This window comes from Cyanistes caeruleus, chromosome 6 (genome assembly GCF_971803275.1).
Source record: "Cyanistes caeruleus chromosome 6, bCyaCae1.hap1.1, whole genome shotgun sequence".
Classification (NCBI taxonomy): domain Eukaryota; kingdom Metazoa; phylum Chordata; class Aves; order Passeriformes; family Paridae; genus Cyanistes; species Cyanistes caeruleus.
The window spans coordinates 9,981,937-10,000,329 of record NC_141706.1 but is presented as its reverse complement, the minus strand read 5'-3'; the positions used below and the strand labels follow the sequence as shown (position 1 = coordinate 10,000,329).

The 18,393-nt window shown below is 39.9% G+C and overlaps 1 long non-coding RNA gene across 1 annotated transcript; it reads right to left on the bottom strand.

The window, feature by feature from the left end:
- Positions 1 to 1,154: 1,154 nt before the first annotated feature.
- On the bottom strand, positions 1,155 to 17,056 carry LOC111930433 (uncharacterized). The gene is made up of 3 exons (XR_002865160.2): positions 16,965 to 17,056; positions 13,691 to 13,766; positions 1,155 to 5,590 (listed from the first exon to the last, which is right to left on the bottom strand). It is a non-coding gene; the product is annotated as an uncharacterized LOC111930433 (long non-coding RNA).
- Between the last annotated feature and the right edge of the window lie 1,337 nt (positions 17,057 to 18,393).

Here is an 18,393-nt window from a genome sequence, read left to right as displayed (position 1 = left end):
ATCCCAACCACTATTAAAGCTCAGCCCAGTGATCTTGCTTAGGGTACTCAGCAAGTGGCATCAGTGGGTGTCCTTGATACAGTTCTCTGCTTCATTTGTAAGCAACTCCACTTTCCTTTCTGCCTTGTCCTTCCCCCTTGGAAGAAATTGGACTAAGCTCTGTCCTTTACCACTTCCCAATTTCTTCAGAGGTTATTTCCTTTCTTGGTTAGAATACAGGAAACAATCTTAATGCTACAGGCAAATGTTCAGAAGTCCATCCATTTTGGAACAAACCAGTAGGAAATTAATTGTTCATTCAGACAGCTTCAGTGACACCGGATCATGGCCTTGCTCAGAAAACCAATTATCCCATGGTTGTTTTGGTTATCTTTTAATGTTTAACCATTCTCCTCTTTTTCTGTCACTCACCTACTCTCTGCTATTACCTACCCTCCAATCTGGTGACGTCAGGTTATATGTTTGGCAATGGGTTTACTGCTTCTTTTTGAAGCAGTCAGGATGTCTTCAGGCTCTGGAGCAAAAATAAATGCTGACTACTCCTTTTGATGCAGAGGAATGTTACAACACAGTCCATTACCAGATGATTAGAGGAGCAGAAATAAACCTTGAGCACGAAGCCGCGGTTCCCTGCTCAAATGACATTAGCCCTATTTATAGACACGGAGTAGGCAGAAAGTAGATGAGGAACCAAAACATTAGGGAAATAATTTTCTCAGGCACCACCAGGCAATGACAGAATTATCTCAGTAGTATTTAGCTTTTGATATTGAAAAGCAGGAAAGTGTGTGAAGGGCTCTGGGACAGCCTCACCAGGCTCCCTGCGCTCCCAAGGAGGAGCACCACGACGTGGAGGCAGCTGTGGAAAGGCTGAACAGGCTGAGGTGGACAAAGGTCTGAACAGAATGTGCAGTGTCTGCGTTTCCAGGGAAGTGGCTGAAATTAATGACATCCTTTGTGATATTTTTAGGCTTTCTCCAATCTCTTACTATGGTGGGCCGAATGATGAGCAGAGTAGAAATGTTCGTGATGGGAGAGTGCCAACATCCAGAGCTGGCAGATGCTATAACTGGAAACATTGAAAGGTTGATGGATGGCATAAGATTTTAAAAGATTTGAAATTTCTGAATGAATGTATGGCAAGTCAGACACACTGAAGGGGAAGCAAGTGATTTTATTTACTGACTCCATTCAAATGACATAAAACACTGTCCTTGGAGGAGGCAAGACCCCCACTTCCACTGTAGTCACACACTTGCAGAATAGAAATTATATAAAAATTGATGGATTTACACCAAAGATGTAAATATTTTGTATAAAAAATTACATTTAGGCCTCAGAGGGACTGACTGGGATTTGTAGTGAATTGCCATCAAATGCTTTATCAGGAGGGGTCATGAGACATACAGCAGGTTATGCTATTACACAAACTCTGAACCAGTATTCTGGGTTTTTGGTAGAGAGAGAGTTTTTACATGTTAGCTCAGACAATTTATCAGGCTGAACCTGTTTTCCTACAAAAATGTTACAATAAGAGCAAGACTACTTTAGAAGTTGCTCTCTTTTCTTCTGAAATTACATGAAACTCTTTGCTTGAAAGGTATAACATGGAATAGGTAATTTGAAATCTATTTTCTTCACTTTCAGTGGTACTATTCAGGATTTATGTAGACTTAAGTGACGATAATCTGCAGCCTGGCCATAGCATCTATTTTACACAGCTATAGAGGAATTGGCCTTTCTCAGGAATTCTTGTTGCTACAAAGAATAAGACCCCCCAACCAAAGCCAGGATCTCTGCAGGGAAAAGAAAAAAAAATTGAAGAGAGAAGGGGGAAAGAGTCAGATCATTCATTTCAAGAAGAGAAATTAATTCATTGAAAGAAAGAGGTTTAGTTCTAGAAGTAGTGAAAATGTGCAATGAATCATCATAAAACTGAACAGGAAACTACTACGAGAATGGCACATGCAGAATGAAGCTGGAAAATTAAAGCCAGACTGAGAATTCAAACTCCGAGATCTCACCAAGGTAGTAAACACAGGAGTAATTTGCCAAGTAAAGTTGTCAGGGGAGGAAAGGTTGGATAACTTGTGGGGAAGACAGATGTTCTATACTTGAGAGAGTGGATTTAAGGTTTTGCTGGCACTTCAGGAACACAGAGAAGAGATAAACGTAAAAGGCTTGTTGGACTTGGGAGATTTTTCCTTTTCCTGTCCAGCAATGCCTGTTCAACTCCTGCCTCTGTTGTGCTGTTCCAAAGACAAGCACAGGTCGAGGGAGGACAGTTCAGTCAGGCAGGAGAGCACAGCCAAAGGAGGTTGCAGTGTAAACTCACTGAAAGTAAAAGAAGAAAGCAAGTTGTGTTAGAGAGGAGTTGGGATTGATTTGTCATTGTGCTGCAATTAGATGCAATTAAAGATGCAGCATATAAAAATGTCAATAGCTAAAACCTGTCACCTGGAGAGTTTCTTTCCAAGACTAGGGACAGGGAAGGAGCTTTCCCCCCACCTTCCTATGGCAGTTGCTAAAAATGTTTTTAATGAGGGGTTCAAATGGGTTATGGACAGAGTGAAAGATGCTCAGGCAGATAATTGCATTCCTTATAAACCCATTAACTGAAAGCTGGAGAGAGGTGGAAGGCAGATAACAGCAATGGCCATGTCCTATGACAGGTAGGAGAGGAAGAAGAAAGGGAATACCGAGGGGAATGTTCCAGAATAAACCCTGTGATCCTGGTGTGTGGGAATGTGCTGAATTCAGCACCAAAAGCAAAGCATCAAAGTCTGTCCCAGCAGCTTTCTGTGCCATGGGGGAAGGCAAGGAGTCCAAGGAGGTATAAATCCCATGGGGAAGCCAAGAGCAGTGCTGAAGGAAGCTGCTGAACCTGTCAGGACAAGCCAGCTATCACAAGCTTTGAACTCTGCAGATCCCTAAAGGTGAATAAGTCAAAGGTATCATGTAATGGTGGTCATGATGAACCATCACAAAAAGATATTTAGGTCAAATGGAACAGAAAAAGAACTTTCTTCATTTTCTTTTTATTTGTTTGTTTTTGTTTCTTAAGGAAAGTTCTTGTATGCAGTGACTCCCTAGTGAAAGGGAAAACTGAAGGGTCACCTGCACTACATGATGAGGCAATCAACATTGTCCCCAAACTACAAATTTAACCTATTTCAAGGTGTCTGAAGCCCTAGAGAGCTATCATCTCTAAATAAACCCTAAAGAGCAGTTTCCATACAGCCCCATGACCAGAAGCTGGTATTTTACAGTAACTTGCTCAATTTTTATTTTCACTTCATATATATTTTTTCCCCCCACAGAGAAAACAACCATATCCTTTAGACTCCCAACAGTCTTCTTTATTCGCTTTTCTGGACTGCAGACCAGGACCAATTTTTCAGATTCTATTTAATTCTTTTGGGGATCTAACTACAACTTTCATTACTGATCACTTCAGGCCTATGAGCCCCTTCACACTTGTTCTGTGAAATGGACATTTTATGTCCATCTGGTTGTTCGGTGCAGAAGAAGCTATAAAAGGTGCAAACATTCTCTGAGATACCAAATTTTACATTTTAATTTTAGTTTTACCCTCGTGGAAACTCAGGACCACAGGCTGGGGATCTCATTTGGCTGCTCCTTTTCCAGTTAAAGCTCTCACTACCAAGACTTAGTCGAATAAGTCAAATAAGACTTGAAGCTCCAGGATTCTGTTTATTTCCAGATCTCCTCTCTACCTATTTTCTCATCCATCCCTAAATACTATGGGAAGAGTCATATTTATTTCTTGCTGTTCTTGGTGTCTTATTCAGATTCCTGCTTAGATTTCTCAGCCCACAAATCAATTTTAAATCTCTGTCTCAAAGGACCAACAAATCTACTATTTTGTGCATTCTGGCTCTCATTTCTCCTCATGGGCTTTCTTGCTATTTTCACTCCATTTTATACTTCTCATCAAACCTGTTCCCATCCTGTCCTCCTTTTTGCCTCTCTTCCAGGTTTCTCTCCTCATTCTCTGCTCATTTTGAATAAGTATCTCCTTGTAACACACTTCTTTCAGCAAAGCTTTCAATGATTGTCCCACCCACATGCCTTAGCCAAAGCCCAGTTGAAGACTGTGGAAAGCTTTTAGTGAACTTTGGATCATGCATTAGAAGTGGTGGTCCCTGAGGCTGCCTTTGTGTTCCAGTCTGTGCAATAAACTTCAGGAATATTTTGTGAATCTAAGTTAGTTTTCTTCCTGAAAACTAAATTTTTGGAATGTTTAAAGTACACCCACTATTTAACTCAATGTAACTGGACGTATTTGTTAATTTAATCTGAAAAAGAATAAATCTTGGATAATGTCCAAACCCAGAGATTGTCTAAATAAGGAAAGGATTGAAAAGAAAGGAAAACACCAGGAAAGTAAGGGATTGAGAGCTTCCTGGAGACAAGAAGCAGGTATAGCCAAATGCTGGAGCTGAGGATTATTTAAAATTCCTTTAACCAGTGTACTTCTTCGTGAGATGGATCAAATACTGTTTCTATTAGATGACAGGGGTTCATTTCCTTTCCTTAGATAAACACTTTAAGGTGCCAGACTCCTCTGTGAGATGATAAATGACTTCCTAGACGTCATCATAAAGGAAGTTGTTCCTTATAACTAAATGTTCTAAATCTGTTACATATCAAATTTCTTGTGAATAGCTGCCACTCTGCACTGCTTTCCAAACTGTATTTCACAAATGCACAGTGTGTCTTGTAACACCAAGACACTAATTTTCCAGCTCCATCTTTGGCCCTGTTCTCAAAACACAGGAGGTCATAGATTGGATTTAAAAGTTAGCATAACACATCCTGCCTACCTTGAATTACAAAAAATACACAGTCTAGATGAGTGATTTATGAATTTCTAATTACAGATAGGACTGCTCTGTTTCAGTTTGGCCTGGTGAAGCTGAGAGCAGCTGAAATCTGCTTATTTCAGTGACAGGAAATTCAGGAAGAAGATTATTGCCCTCTTTGTTTTGGAAAATGTGGATTGTTTGGTTTATATGTCCTACTGGAAACAACAATAGAATCTGAGATTGTGCTTGTACTCATGTACTTTCTGATTGCCTGAAAGACCAATGAATATCCTGCCAGGCCTTTTGGGTCTTCACCCATTTCCACTGGCAATAAATTGTTAAAATAAGCCTCTCTTTTTGTGGCACTTGACATTTGAAACCAAGTGCTCATCGTCAGTGCATGTATTGTTATAAAATTAATTTTTCCATTGTCATAAAAGAAAGTCGCAGAGTCATAGAAAAGTAGAGAAATTGTGGCAACTCTATAAGCAGAGGTACAAATACCTGATGTTTGTGGTTGTTCACCACCAGATATTCCTTATGCTGAGATTTAAAACATGTGTCTGAAAAACACCTCTTTTGAATTGAATATTTTTATTAATTCCTAGCCTTGAGACATATGAGAGACATTTGTTTCCTTTGAGCCCCAGCCAGTTTTTTTTTCCTGTCACTGGACCTGCGCCTGACAATGTCCTTCTGTGCTCCTTGGGCCAAGATTCAGGTGGACTTCAGGTGCCTCAAATTTCCATCATCAAAAAGTCCTGAAAGACAAACACAATTCACATGACCTTTTCTTTCAACTCTCAAATTATTCCAGTTTTCATAGAGTCCTGTTCTTGGTCTGATTCTGTAATCCCCTCATCAAACATCACAGGTCTTTAAAACTGCTTTCTCGAGTAACATGTTCACATGCAGCTAATTCAAAGTGCTAAGACTTAAACATGTACAGACCTGAGGCACAGAGGCACCCCATGGAAGGCAGAAACTGGAATTACTTGCATTACATAAATGTTGGGAGAATGTTTCAAAATGGCTGGAACAGCAACAACTGTGTGTGGGATGGTGAAAGGAATGGTGAAAAAGCACAAGTCCTTGACATATGTGTTTGTACTGTGGCTTTTGTTTTAGCTTTGGAGATGTTTGGAACGTGGTCATTCCACTGCTTGGCCTTCCAGTGACAAATCTGAAGGTCTTAGAAAATAATAGTTCAAGTTATTCCGGGCTAGTGTTTAGTAAGCAACCTTTGAAACACTAAAGATATTAAATCCCAATCTGGTTTGGTCAGGAAAGCCTGAGTACAGTAAAATGTGAGTTAGAGCAGAAAAAAATTGAGCAGTACTGGGATCTACCCCATGCTATTATGAAGATATTAAACAGGAAGGCTGAGAACCACCACTCTGAAATAAAATACTGCAATCAAGGCACTTGTTCTTGCACTGTAGAGACCATATTTTAACATGAGGATACATGCATGGATACATGCAACAGCCCCTAATTTAGCCCAACACAGATGAAACCAACTCCAGCACTTTCATGCATCTCCCACCTCGAGGAGAAGCATTAATTTTTCAGCATATATTATTTCACTAAGGCTTCACCAGAGAGGAAAAGACAAATACATGATTCATATTCTAAAGAGTGTTATCAACATTTTCATCTACTAGTGAACTCTTGAGAAGTAAATTGCAATTGCATCTATATAAATGCCAGCTTGTATATTATCAGAATAGGGTTTTTACTTGTTTTGGTGACTTCAATTTCCCCAGCAGAGGAAAGAAAATGATTACCCAGTTCACACGAAAAATGGGCAGCTTCAAAATTTCTTCAGTGGGAATTCAATTCCCTGCAAAAATTCTTAAGCTCAGTTTGTATGGACTGTTTATGACACTGACTTAGCAAAGCTGTGTCTTCAAATCCATATTTTATTGTAGAGAATAAAATACCCATGGCTCAGCATCAGATGGTATAACTGATGGTACAAATGGTACAACTCATTTTCTAGTGAGTTTGAGGGTCAATTTCTTTGTCCCTGCAGCCACTTTTAGGCTGCAGGACACTGCCAGTACATTCCCAGGAAGAATAAAGGTATTTGAATACAGATATTTGACCTGAGCATAGCAGTATCCATCAAGAGTCCTCAGGGAAAGCCTCAATGCTTCAATCACCTGAAGAGATTGGTAGCTGTAAGATTTATTTTCTTGTGGAATCATCACTTGGATGATGAAAGATCAGGAGACAGTTCCTGATATGTTCCAGTGATATGCAATGATAGTAATGATGTTACTGTAGCCAGTAATTATTTCCAGCATTTATCTGTATTCCTTAGTCTGTCAGCCTTCAGAGAGGTAAGTAGTGTTGGTTTAAAAGTCCTGGCCTCCTTTAGCTTTTACCTGTGAAAAATTCTTTTTTATTCCATCCCTCCTGCTGTACCTCCAGTTAATGCTTCAGCATGTCCCTGAGAAAATCCTGCTTTCCTCCTTCCAGCTTAACGGGGCTGCCACTGGCACTGTTCTTCATACTGGAGACATCCTCAACATCAGTTTTCACTTGATCTTGATTTTCACATCACTTAGAGAGAAATGTCAAGGCGACTGAGAGTGTGGTCAGGACCACAGGTAGATTCCCCTTTTTCACACTGAATGGGCAGCATTTTAGCATTGCCTTCTCTTTTCTATTTTGATTATAAGCCCCCTGTCAGAGGCAATTTTTCTGGGCTGGGTTAGAAGACTGACTTCTTATCTCTGCAGCTCCTGGGATGAGAGAGTATTAGATGAGGACATTTTCTTATACCATAATAATTCCAGAAGATTTACTTTGATTTGCATGTTTTTAAGATCTGGCTGTCCCCATCAAAGATTCGTCTGGTGATGAATTGTCGCCCTGGGCTGAGTACAGAAAGTGCAGAAGATGCCTTTCCCCAAGAAGCTGGCAAGAACTCTCCCTAATGTGACCTCGCCTGTGAGCCTGGATGTACTCCAGCACAGGGGAGCCCTTTGAATCTAAAATGTATATAAACACAAGCACACAAATCCAGTAGCAATAGAGAGCTGAAAAAATGTCAGGACATCGTCTTTGCAATAATAGCTCCAGAGCAGGACAGTTTCTCGTGGCTGCTCTGCCTAAAATGGGAAGCAGTGAGCAAGAGCAGCCCTTGGAAGGAGGCACCACGACTGGCTGGAGCCTTGGGCTGTGTGATAGAGCACCAGAGATGCTGACACCCATGGGGCAAACAGAGAGGCTGCCTCCTGCTGCATCCCATCTGATATGGCTGGTTTGAAAATATCCTTCATTTTCAGCATTGGAGATAAGGCTTCTTATTTATGAGAGTGAAAATTCCTCTGGCATCGAGAGGAAGCACCTCGGCGTCTGTTCTGAAAGGCATCGAGGTCTCTCTCAGTGCCCTGAGAGGGATAAAAGACAAACATCTGCTAAGTTTTTGCCATGAGAAATCCATCTGGGCTTGTACCTCCCATTCTTGTGTGCCCACATAGAAAATATTTAAAAAATGCCCACATTTAAGCAGTGCATTTACTCAACACCAAACAGGATGTAAAATAATTACACTTAGAACGATGATAAAGTGTCTGCATTTCCGGGTGGGTTTATTAACTGACAGATCTCCTGCACTGAAAAATGTATCAAATACTTCTCTTTTGAAAAATGGTGTAGATAATGGCTGATATTAGCACTAATTGTACCCTGTGGTGTTTGGGAAAACTCAAAAGTGACTGGAAAAACAGCCAAGAAAAGCTGAGAAATCACTACAACAATTGATTTAATGAAGTGATAAAGTGTATATAATACTCTCTGCTTGCAAGTGGAAAGACACCTCTGCTGGTTTTGATTTGTTGCCATGAGTAATAAAAGATACAACAGCTAAGGAAATACAAAAGCCATCAAGAATGCATATCTTCATGATCATTTTCCTGAAATTAAGTACCTTGGGAAATGCAGAAGCACTAGGCTCAAAGTTAAAAAAAAAACTTGTACATTGGTTTGGATATTGATGCGTGCAGAAAAAAGAAAGGGAAATTATTTTTCCATACATGGTTATAAACTGCATAATTTAAAATCATTTGACTAAAATCATGTATGATGAAAGTTAAAGATGGTGACAAAATTTAAGCACCAGACACTAAAACCCAGGAACATTTACAGAAATTGATTTATTTATTTCCACATGGTAGAGATGAATGACCCCTGGAATTGTAGCTGTACTTCTTGCCTCTTCAGTTTCCCTTTTTTCAAGGCTCACTATTAGTTTCAGAAAAAAGCAAAATCTCAATTCAAACCCCCAAACTTTTAGTTTATGCATGCGTTTTTTTCTAGCCTAGTTTTGGGGACAGTGCCCTTTTGACTGAATATTATTTGTATTCTTTATTCTCTTTGACTTATTTCTCACAAAGAAGAATTCATAATAGTCCTGGAAATAATTTTGCAATGTTCACTTTGCACATTCTGCCACAGAAATAATCACTTTTAATATGTTTTTATGCATCTTCCTTTGCTTCTTCTCACACCCTAAAACCTCACAGTAGGCCCTGCCACTATGCCAGAAAAAGCAGTTGCAGCATTTTTAGCCATTAATTTTTTGGCTCATTCAAGTCCTTATGTAAAATTCCTATTTCTAGGAATTTCATCCAAAAGTGCATATGTCTGAAAGGTAATTAAATATTAATACTGGGAAAAGGAAGACTGTTCTTTCTTCTTCCTCATTTATAGTCCTTTTTTGATTTACTGCTTTCTGTTGACCCAAATGTAAATAGTGTCATAGCAAATAAGTGTTTAGTGTCTGTGAAGTTTATTCTATTTGGGTTCTTAAGCCTGAGTTATAATGCATATAAATTAGTGGTCAGTGAGTGTTCTTTAATTATCTGGAAGCCTTGTCATTGACAAAGTGACCTGTGCTGGCTTTCTTGCCAGGAGGAATTGAAGTTGTTATGTTAAAGTCTGGACAATTTGATGTAAATATTTACCCACTCAATAAAGAGGTGCTAAAGCTAATTCAGCCTCAAGATGTTAACTCCTGAAGATAACACAAGTCCCCATGGGAAGCCAACTTCAAGTTCCACAGGGAAGCTTCAGATCCTGGTGTAGTAAATGAAAAGATGCTCGAACAAGGTGATGATATGGAGAAATTCGGGCTTGACCATGAATATGCCTGGGAAAAATGATCTGCAGACGAAGAAGGATCCTCCTCTCTGTGCTTCCCTCACAATGCCCATCACTGTGTTTTATCTGGATTTTTTAGTTCGGAGTGAAGGTCAATGCAAAGACGTAGATCTTGATACCCCACCGCCCATCTGAGATGCTCCAAAGTATACAGCCTGTTTTCTGCCTGGAGCCCCAGAAGTGTCCTGCAAGGACTGCAGCATGTGGGTATCTTAGCTAGGCTGGGGTGTCTCACAGGACATGAGGCAGAGGTGTGTGAGCAGCTAAACCAGGTCCTCACTCTCAGCAGGTCAGAACAGTGACCACTGGCCCAAGAGCTGCAGTTTTGGTCAGTGTGGAGAATTTCTGTCAAAATTAGGGTAGCACAGAAATGGTGATTTTTGCTTTAGAGGTTTGGTTCTGTATCCCTCCTCTGAGGGACGATCTGACACAGCATTTGATAGGATGAATGCTTTTCAGAACCTTCTTTTTCCTTCTGAGGGTTTGACAGAGTTTGATGCTCAGGACAATACTGGATCCATTGGCTTCATACTGCTCAGACAGCTTGTCTGGTTATCAATCACCTGTGACCACTGGAATAACCCAGATCTGATCTGTCCCACACTGTCAGTGCTTAACAAGCAAACTTCTGCATAGGAAAGGGCTTTGTGGCCTGTGGACAGTAAGACATCTATTCCTGGGCTCCCTGCCCATTCCCTCCTAACCCAGGAGTCACCCAGCTGTGCCCTTTGGACCTGCCTCAGGCAGTTCTTGGGCTCTGCAGCACAGCACGGAGCCCTCCAGCACTTGCAGGTCCACTGGGCCGCTGCTGGATGAGGTTCTTTGAACTTACACCATGAGATTGACTCCCAGGGCCATCCTCTGCATCATCCCAGACAGATCTGCTCCCTCAGAGGCAGAAGCCCTGCAAAGTCAGGGTCATCCTGTCCCTCAGGGAAAGGGGACAGCTGCTGCCTTTGGATCCCCTCTGTTATTTGGCTCCTCTGGTCAGTGAACTCCACAGAGATGCAGCTGTTACGAACGACCAGAAATCATTTCCTGCAAACACAGTGCGAAGGATTTCTGCTTGCTCCACGTTGGTGTCCCTCTGCCACCTCCACGTGATGGTTGAACTTCACATGCAGAATAAGAGCACCACAGGGCTTGCCAGGACGGGAGTTTCTGAGGAGACATGGTAGGAAATGCAGCATATCCCACCTGGCATTGCCTTCCAGGGTGCTTTGTGACTCGTCAGTACATTACAGAGTTCAGGTCACCCAGGCTGAGGGTGGGGTGCCCTCAGAAAGGCTGCAGAGCCCCACACGGACAGGACTGACCTTGGCTGACTCCTCTGGGGACTCTCAGGGTGTCTGTCAGGACAGAACAGAGCCAGCTGCTGCTGGGAAAAGCCTAAGAGGACACTGGAGAGGTAACCCTTAATGTCATTAGACACTAAGCAGGGATGAACTCACACCTTCCTTTAAAAGCACTGGCTTGTCCTCAAAGCTCTCTCTCTCTTTCTTTTTTTCTTTTTTTTTTTCCCAATAAAGAAAGCAGGGAACAGAGAAATTAATTTTGCCTCCACTAAAGTACAAAATTTATCTGTGTATTTGCCATCTGATGCAGATCAAGGACCAACACTGTCAACATTATAAGGAGAGGATATTTTCTCCTCGCTTTCAGGACAAAACATAGACAGAATTAAAACAGATCTGCTGAGCTTAAGTTGTTTTCATCTTCTTCCAGGAGACGAATACCCCAGTTTCCAATTTCATCTTCGTAAACCAATGATACTTGCAGAGAATTATAGTGAGCCTTTTCCTAGGATTTTTCCTAGAATCCAGTAGTAACTTGAAAAAGAAATGACCTGACAATGCCTATGTATACACATGTTTGGAATGCCAGGAACCGCTCTGCATGGATTTAAAACCTCTCAGACAACAAAGTGACTGGCTTCATACACCCCAGAACTGCCACTTGCTGGTCATACAATGCAGAAGTGTCTGCTCAAATTCCAGGTAAACGCAGCAACAAATAACAATAAAAGAGGAGGGACGGGGTTTTAGCCTATGTTAAGAAAATACACCAGTGCTGTTTGTGATTTGGTTCTTGTTTGTCCTAAAGTGGAAAAATGTACTCAGTAGAAATCTGGGTTTAGGGGTTAATTTTGCTCCTTAGCGAATTTTGTGACGTAAAATTCACCTTTCACAAGACATCAAAATCACAAATTGGCATAACCAGGGGAGAAGTTAATTTCGCTCTGGAGAATCTGGCTCCACATGTCTCAGATTGTCCATTCTGTGACACTTTCTCTCTCCCCTTTCCCTTGCTGTTATCTCCCTTCTGTCTCTTGTGGGCTGCAGAGGGGAAGCCAAAGTCTCCGACCACCCACGGGGCCTCCTCAGCAGCTGTAAAACAAAGGTGCCAAGAGCCAAAAATGCCTTTTCTCCAGCACTGCCATCTCCTGTGGCTGGGCCTTGGGCTGGTATTGGGGACCAGGTCTGATGTCAGCCAGGGAATTTCTTTTAGAATGCAGAAGGAAAACATCCTTGCAGCACTTCCCTCAGCCTGAGCGTTTCCTCTGGGGAATTTGTTATCCTGTCAGATGTATAAAAAGAGGATCTCTGGGGGGGGGGATGGGGGGCGTGTGTGGGTTTTCTCTCGTTCAAGGCCCAAATGACTCGGGTTGAGCATTCTCAGTGCTTTATGGGAAAACAGCCATGGCCCACCTTGGCTTTTATGGGAGAGGAGGAATGTGAATCAAAAATTAAATTCACATAACTTTGTGGGTGGCCTCCCCTGCTATGCAGCATATCTTTGTGTACACTCATGTCTGCCATGACTTTGAGAAAAAGCCCTTTACTTGTATGGCAACAAACTTGTAAGTCAGAGTGTTTACGTTCCTGAGCACTATATCATATTTCCTGACAGAGTTAATGAAACAAATTAGGCAAAACTCCACACAAATTCCTGTGTTCACAGAATACTTTGCAGTATTCTTGCAGCTCCTGGTTTTGATGGTAGCTGAGTGTGTTGAGCTTTATTTTCCATTTGCTAAAAAATCATAAGCTGCCTGGCCTAGTCTTGACATTTTTATCTTGAGGAATGGAGGATTAGGTGAAAATACTCTTTAAAACTACATCCCACTTCTTCCAGCTGCAGTCAGTTTTCAGAGTGACCCAAAGGACTGGTCAGCATCATGGGGACCTGACATGTATTTAAAGTTAGGGAAATGATTTATGATAGGGTACTTTGATCACACATTTTCTTGACTTGGGTCATCAGGCAAACGAATCACTCAATTCCGAAAATGAGAAGGCTGCAAAAGCCTAAATATACAAGTGTTTGCCATGCTGGGTTATTAATGTGGTGTCCTCCACAAAGGATGAGATATCATCAGCTCTTAGAGATGCCAGGGAAATGTGTTCAGCAGAACTCATTCACAGGAAACAGGTCTGCACTTCTTCTCTAATTTGATATTTCTGATCGGTTTTAAAACATTGTTAAAAAACAATGAAGTATCCAGATTTGCAACTAAAGGAAAAGGTTTTTATGAAATACAAGTGGATCTTGATTTTCAAGCTGTTTTTTCATACCCATTAATGCAGCCTTAGATGGGTTACATATTCACTTTTTGAGGCAAGGCACCATGGAAGACATTTCAGCACATAAATGGAAAAATGTTGCTCAGGAGAAATGTCCACATTTACCTAATAATCCATCTGCAGCCAAAACTTTCTTCAGGAAGAGGTCTCAGGAAGTTCCTCCCCCATGAAGTCCTGTTGACTGTAATGGAATGGGCAGATACGAGTAACCAACCCCAGAAAGTAAAGCCACCTCATACTATCAAAATTCATTAGTTTTTCATTTAAGAGTTTCATATGCATGCAAATTTCCTATGGTATAAAAATTTTCCAGATTAAAACTATGAATGTAAATTATGCCATCAATTGTATACATAGACTATGATTAATAAGCTATGCCATTTAAAAAAAAATAATGGTTTACATAAAATGGGAGTTGACTATTTGGATCTTAAAATACAGATTTTCAACAATGCCTGACCCTAGTTTTCTGTTGACTTTTTTTAATATCTATTCATGACTTCATTTATTTAGTAAAAGTTGAATCTTGCCACATAGCTATTCTTACTCCAAATTCTCAATCTTTGTCTAACAAAAAATTACCACTCTGCTGAAAATTTGTTGAAAACACTGACCAATATAAAATGACAGGAATATCATGTCTTTTAAAAAATATTTCTCCAAAATCAATCTGCATCTCACAAAAAAAGAAACAATTGGATTCTAAACTATGCATAGTTCTAAAAGCTTACTCTAAAGCATCCATTTTTAGAAATACAGAACAATTCCTCCAGCTTTTAAAATAGCTGAGACTTAATATGCCATAAAAACATACTGTAAATATTTCTGTTGCTGGAATGGTGTCTCTGTTACCACATGGAGTTGCTAGGATATTATCTGTGTCAGGAAGTTTGTTGTGCCTTCATAAAGGAAAACTAACAGTCATTTTGATGCATTATGCAAATAATATCCTGTTTTCTCAACAGATTCCTTTGCAGCAATCAAAAAAAAAATGCTCCCAGCCTTTGAGCAGATTTCTGTACTCTGCTGTTAGCTTCCCTGATTTTTTCCTACAGTAATTACAGTAGTAAATAAATCTGTGCCTAACTGAATTTAGTGCTTGAGATCATACTGCAGACACATCTCAGCCTTTCAAGTTCAGAAACAGGAAAAATGTTTAAAATGTTTAAAATAAATAATTTTTGTCACCAAAATTATGTTTAGAAACGACTGCTAAACTGTCACCTCTGTTTCACTGATGGTTATTAAGTATGATGTGTTTAACAGAGAAGTAAAGTGATGAAGCTCATGACTGTAAAAGAGAAATTTGGTTGCAAAACTTTTCTGCCCCTCTTGTTTCTGATACCTTAGAAGAACTAGTGATAGAATTAAACATTATTAAAATACTCATAATAAAAAGAGGAAGTTGTTTTCTCTTTAAGATACATAATTTATGCTTGACTTGTCTTTAAAGTTCCCAAGGTGGTTTGAGTTTTGCTGGGTTTTTTTCCAGTATCTGCAGGAAATCACTTCAGTCCAGCTTAACTCTAGGCAAGCCACAACTTCGCTGTGCTGAGTTTCAACTTTGCCATTTATTTAGGTGTTGTTTTAAAGGGTCATTTAATTCCTCCCTCATTCCTGGCCATTATTTTGATCTTTGTTTGAACAAGGACTGAATGGAGGTTAAAGCCTCCAAATTATGGCTACAGTTCCTTGTTAGAGAAAACAGTGACACTGGTATTTGATTAAATGTGTAGGATATAAACTGTAGGCCCAAAATCCAACCAAATGTACTTCAGTTTTTTGGAGCTTAACAAGCCTTTAAGCTCCTGTTAATTGTTTGCATTGCTTGGTGGTGGTCAGAAGCGAAGCCTCTGAGCTGCACCAGAACATTCAGTGCCCTGTTTCTGACCCAGCAGGGTGAGGAAATGTCAGCATGATGAGAAGGTCTCAGGAGATCTGCAGTGTGAATTCCAGGCAAAAGTTATTCAAACAAGCATGAAGTGGATTTTGTACAACCTATTTTAGTTTGACTCATTACTGATTTGGGTTTTTTGACAAACATTAAAAAATTGAAAGGGTGAAAGGAAGTGTTTTCCTGAGAAAATCAAAATGGAAGCTATGGTAAACCTTTTTTTATCCAGCACTGGATTTAAGGTTGAGCAATAGCACAGTGGACTCATTATATTTGTTCTTTAGAATAAGGGAACTGTGAAGAAGAATTAGACATCTTCCTAAGATTTTTTCTTTAATTATGCAAAAACAAGCTAGGAAAAAAAATCCTGTATCAAAATGTATGTCCTAAATAGTTTTCAGTTTAATTTCATGTGTAGAAAATTATTCCCATATTTTGGCAATATGTGACTAATATTGATTGGTAAATCAGAATTATCAGATGTTTTAAAGCCACTTTTAAAGCCATTGCACAGGACCCCTTCAGCAATGAAATAAAGTTAAGGATGAAAAAGAGAGAGATTAATTATTATTTCATCAGAGGAAAAACACTCTAAATGTAATTAGCATTTATATCACTGATATATTTGCAAAGAAGTTAAGTATGAAGTATTTATTTTAAAACATGCATAGGCATAAGGATGGAACTCTGAAGCACTCACAGATCTACAAAGCTATTTTTCTTCTATTTAACTCTAAATTTTTAGTGGGGTGATAGCAGCATTGAATAAAATATACATACTGCTGTATTTAGGCAAAATATTAAATCACAGACAGGGAAATGAAACATAAAAATAGATATTCACTATAATTCAGATGGAGAAACAGTTCACATTTGCAAAGCCATTTGAACAGGACACATGACAACACCATTACAGCATTAACATTCACACAGCATGTAACTAATTTTAGCTGAGAATACTATGGACAACTATGATTTTCTAGGCCTGAAGGTTTTTAATGAAATCATTTAACTTGAAGAGTTTGAGAACAGAATGTATTTTGAAGGATTGAAGTGTGGCAATAATAACATCATGCTGATTATGACTTTCAGGGAGTCTAAGCATCACTGCTAATTCCCAGAAAGTATCACCCATTACTTTTAAATAGATGGCCCACTTCTCATGATGTAAGGAATGAAAAACAGAGGAATAACCTGGGGTTTTCTTCAGCTCTCCAGACAAACAGAGCTGCATTTCAGCTGTTTGCCATTGGGCTGCTCTCAGCAATTACTAAATACCAGCCCCCCAGCTCTGTTTACCTGATATTCTCCTTCGACCAAGACTGCTTGGCACCTCTACTTTAGTTCAAAAAGTGTGAAATCTTGATCTGAATCCCCCCATTTCTCTAAATGGCTGAAACAAGTGTCTCAGTTTCAATGGTGATTCCCACTAAAATACAAAACAAAGCTCAGACATCTGCTGAAGGCTAGAAGGACCTGACTGACCTTTTTGTAGTGGAAGATGTATTGATCCTTTCTGAAAATGAGAATCCACTTGGAGAGCAAAGAGTGTCAGCAAAACCTTGGTTTGTTTTGGTACAGTGTCTGCAGCACAGTGAGAGCAACTGCAGCTCATCATCAGATTAGAAAATTTCCAAAACAGTTCTGTGCAGTCTTTTTAAATTAAGTAGATACACATTCTCATTTCCTCAGGGAAATGCACTTAAAAGGAGGTCTCTTTGCAGTGGGAAGAGAAAGGCAATTTCTAAGGCTGAGAAGAAGGAGAAGAGGGAATATCAACTGCCACCTAAGCTTCAAATGGAATTTTCCTGCGTGGCAGTTTGCTCTTAGATTTGTTGAATCCCAGGTTTCTGCTTTTGAGTAAAAGGACTGACTGCAGGGTAAAAACGTCCGTATTTATGGTGTGATTTGAAAATAGACTCAGTGTCAGAATCTCCTTCTGCCCCCACTGGTATGTGTATAACAATGTTTAAGGATGAACAACAGGGACTAAGTTCAGGAATCCATACCTGGACAACACTTCTGCCAGTATTTTAACTTCAGTAAGAAATCCAGATTGGTGATTTTATCTGAGCTGTGTAAAGGTCTGACAGTGAGATACAAAAACAGATTAAGTTTATCCAATTTCACATTTTCTCACTGTCTAAAGAGGCAGACTAATAAAAAAAAAAAAAAGAAAAAAAAAGTTTAGAAGCACTGGTGATCCTGAATGAAGTTTTGAATTCCAAAGCTGGCTTGTCTTCCAGGCTTGGGAAAAAGGTGCAAAACAATGTGCAAAATCTTCAACCCTGAGCAAAACTCAGTCCTAATCAGTAGATGTAAAACAGCCTTGTACCAGAGACTGTGCCTGAGTTCCCCCTGTTCTGGTTCCTCCATGTAGATAAATATACTTTGTTAGAGGCCTATGCACCACAGAATTAAAATCCAACGAGGCAGGACACAGAAAGTAAGAAAAACTCCTTGTTTTACTCGTGGGAAGAGGAAACCCAGCTAAAGACCTGTTTAATTCCATGCAGGAATCTTGTGCACCTGAGAAGTGAAGTCCATTTTCCTGAGTCCTTAGCCAAAGCACCTACCTATTGCCCAACTCATTTTTCAAAATTAAGAATAGTTTTATTGAAAAATGGCAATGATGATGCCCAAATATGATTGGTGTTTCTGAGAAGGTTCAATCTAAGCAGACCAAGAATAGAGAAAGATACGGGCACAGAAAGATAATAAATCATATATTACATGAATAACAGGAATTAGGTCCTCTGAGTACAACTGCCCTGCTATCCTTTTGTTTTTCCCTGCAGCTTTTGCTGTACTTTTGGGATTCCTTGGAGAATCAAGGCCTGGAAACTCCCATGGGCCAGCACTTCAAGGAGAGCCTAAGAATCTTGAGCAGCCTGTGTACAAAAAAGTCCAGGTT